Here is a 3738-nt window from a genome sequence, read left to right as displayed (position 1 = left end):
TTGATAATGAACCAAAGCATGTAACTTTAATATTTACAAAATATGTTACCCGGCTAAGTTTGTTGTGGGTTCTTCTTAGACCAGGGCGTTTGGAACCCTCGTAGCTGTAGGTTTAAGTTGGCGAACGAAGCTATCACAATTCACTTACGACATATCTGTATTAACGCTTCATAGGTGCCTGTGTTAGGCCTACATGAAGAAGGAAATTGTGAATTTGTTAATAAGTATATATAGTTAGATAATTGTGTTTATACAATGTTCGTTTTTTTTAATTTTTAAAGCAATTTTTGATTGCTGTGTTTATTCGTTAAGAAGGTGCTAATTGGGCGGTACTCATTAATGCAGTAGGTACGTCATTATCTGTACATACGAAAATTTACTATCCTTATACATAAGACAATATAGAATAAGGTATATTCAAATTCGAATCTTTATTTGCGTGATGGCAGGTTAACGAATTTAATCTTATAATAAAATATAACGTGTTCCGTGCTACAATCTGTCATTCTGCATGCAAGTTATAATATCACCTTAATTATAAAATAATTTTTCCATTTTATACAAATGTTAAAAATTAGTAATATAAAGCAAACCAACATATAAACCTACAAACACAATAATTGAAACCTTAAATTTTAGATATTCGTCTACTGAATAAAACTGACGCCATTCAGTAATTTTTATTTTAAATTTAGGCAGAGGTATAGCAAATAAAGTTTTTGGTAATTTCATAAATTTAAAATGCATATAAAAAAAAAATAGTATAAAAACAGTCGCTATAAGATTGATGTAAAAGGCATATTCGGTAGGAGAGCCGTAGCTTAATTGGAAAAAGCGCTCAGGCCGCGATTGCCAGAGAGTCGCAGGTTCAAATCCTGTCAGTTCCGAAATTTTTTATATGCATTTTAAATTTATAAAATTAATAATTTCTCCAAGTGTAGGTAAAACACTAATAAAAATTTTGTTAGTTTGTTACAAATTGTTATTGCTATAAAATAAACATACCTGTACCTGGTACCTGTTATTAATTTTAAACAAACAACAAAATAAATATTTTGTTTATAAATAACTATCACATTATATTACATAACTAGTATAATCATGGTAGGGATAGCTCTAAAGAACAGCCGCGAGCGTTTCACAATTTAATGGTTTTGTCAGAATCGTAAATTGAGAGATGTCATAAATACAAGATTTCGAAACTTATAGAATACCTATGTGTAGGCGTAGAATTATGTATACAACTTAATACATTTGTCCGCAAGTTTGTTCAGGTCAAATTTGTATTTTTTTAATGCCCCTAAAAGATAGCCCTTTACCTCATTTCATCAACATCATCATATCGACCGATTACAGGCTCACTACAGAACACGGGTCTTGTCTTTCACAATGAGAAGAGGAAGGCCGTGGTCGACCGCGCTGGCCCAGTGCGGATCGGTGGACTTCACATACCTTTGAGAACATTATGGAGAACTCTCAGTCAGGTTTCCTCACTGTTGAAGCGAGTGATATTTGAATTGCTTAAACCGCACATAACTTAGAAAAGTTAGAGGTGCGTGCTGGGATTCGAAAGTGAAGTCCCCCCAAAGTGAAGTTGAAGTCCTACACTGGGCATCATCGTTTGTATATATAAGACCTTACTTCGTAGGATCATTTCTATAGTAAGCCCTTATTTATTTATTCTTTATTGATTTATTTATGAATATCCTTAGTATACTTACAGCTAGCTTAAACGTATACTAAGTCAGTTACAGATGTAGGTACATTACAAAAATAGTAGTTCATTTGTCTGAATATAATTTAGGAACTTAGCTAAACTTATATTAAATATATCCATTTGTTGGTGCTGAGCAATCATATTATTAAAAAACGAGAGCGCGCGAAATGTTGGAGCATTTCGAGCTTAGTGCGTACGTAACGAATCGAGTGAAAATAGTGGTAATCTTTCCCTGCAAGTTCGTACTGTTTTACCAGGCACTCGCACAGCTAACGAGCATTTTCTAAGTGTGTCTGGATTGTCAACCTTATTGTAAAGGAGTAAGAAGTAGTGTAACAGACAGGCCCTCCTACGCCTTTGTTCCAAAGTATCCAAACCCACCATACCTGATACAAATAATGACGGGTATAAATAGGGATAGTATCCATACATTTTTTTAAACAAATTCCGAGCGAATTTGCGTTGGACTTTTCAATAGCAAGTGTGTAATTTGCATTACACACTTGCTAGACTTCAAACTGCCGAAGAGATATATAACATAAAGAAATATATTTAAAGTTTTAAAGAAAATCTCTCTATCTACTTAGGTTTATTTGCGTGCACGTGATCGTTTTTGTATCGGGGTTTGAATAAAGTGCAACGTTACTATGATAACTTTAGCATTCATTAACGGCAAAAAATCCTTCAGTGCTAATTAGCAAGTCGCAGGTTTTTTAGGCTTTTTATTGTCTAATTATACTGTATAAGTATTGTTTAATAACGCCACTGCTATCTTAAGAACGCTTATTATGTGAAATTTCATACCTTACAGAGCATTATAGATGTGTATCTTCAATAATTATAAGCGAATACTTAGGTATCTTCAACGTTCCATCTATTTTTATAAAACCATTAACGTACTGACTCACTGACTGATCGCGAAATCTCAGGATTTTTATCGCCAATGGTAGAACTTCACATTTTTCAGAAATGGCCTCATTTACATGTTTGTTTAATTACAGTTTGTTATGTTTTTTTTGTTTTGGAAAGGAGTTCTGGAAGAAGTTGCTAAAATAGTTTAGTGTAAAAGTAAAATAAATGTTATAATCTCGAGTCAATTAAATTGAAGAATCATGAATGCAAGTGTTTTGTGTTCGGTATTATTTTAAACAATTTGCTGATGTTATTGTTTTTTCCCACACCAATTGGTTATAATCTACAGAATTTAAAGTTGGGAATCAAAACCTTATCCAAATTCCCTTCATCGGAATCGTGACAGCCATTTCCAAGATACACGAAATATGAAAGCTCGTTTACCTATTAGGTATAGGGATTCTTGAAAGGACCAAAAATCTTTTTAGAATTTTTTTTTTTTTTTTGCTTGAAGTTTTCACAAAACGTAACGAAACAAAATTTCCATAAAGTATTACACAAACGATAAGCCTGGTTATGACCACTTCACCAGATACCAACTCTCGAGAGAATAGGGTTCAACAAAATAACCTTACAATACTGAAAAATTAATGCTTAACGCTTCATGGGTCCTGTGATATTCCAATAGTTTTTTTTTTTTATTTGATTTGATTGCATTTATATCTGCAAAATGCAAATAGGTTTAATTTCAATAGGTCCATGGTTTTTTGTTCATCTCAAACACTTTATGAAATAATAACAAAACAATATCACAGCTTTCAACCGGCAGATGGTCTTGAAACAAAAGTGAATGGAGACTTTTTTTGCTGTAAAAATTTTAATGACAATTATTTTTATGATTACAAAAAATTTTACCCTACATAGTTTTTTCCTAGTGGACTTTAGTGTGCCTAGAAAAAACGCATGGGATCGAATTAACAGTGGAATATGCAAATAAGGCAAGAGAATCCGTGCACGAAAAATGGTTTTTAAATCAGTGGGGTGAAGGGGTCTCGTACTTACGGATGTTATTATATATGAAAATGAGTTTGTTGGCTTGTCCTTCGATCATGCATGCTGACTGGAACCGAGCAACGGATTGACGTAATTTTTTGAACATAGATAGTCCA

The 3738-nt window shown here is 33.0% G+C and overlaps 1 pseudogene; it reads left to right on the top strand.

The window, feature by feature from the left end:
* The first annotated feature begins 1631 nt into the window (after nucleotides 1-1631).
* On the top strand, nucleotides 1632-1703 carry LOC120630761 (annotated as a pseudogene).
* Nucleotides 1704-3738: the final 2035 nt, after the last annotated feature.

This window comes from Pararge aegeria, chromosome 16 (assembly GCF_905163445.1).
Source record: "Pararge aegeria chromosome 16, ilParAegt1.1, whole genome shotgun sequence".
Taxonomy (NCBI): Eukaryota; Metazoa; Arthropoda; class Insecta; order Lepidoptera; family Nymphalidae; genus Pararge; species Pararge aegeria.
The sequence above is the reverse complement of the archived record's forward strand: the minus strand, read 5'-3'. Positions and strand labels throughout refer to the sequence as shown.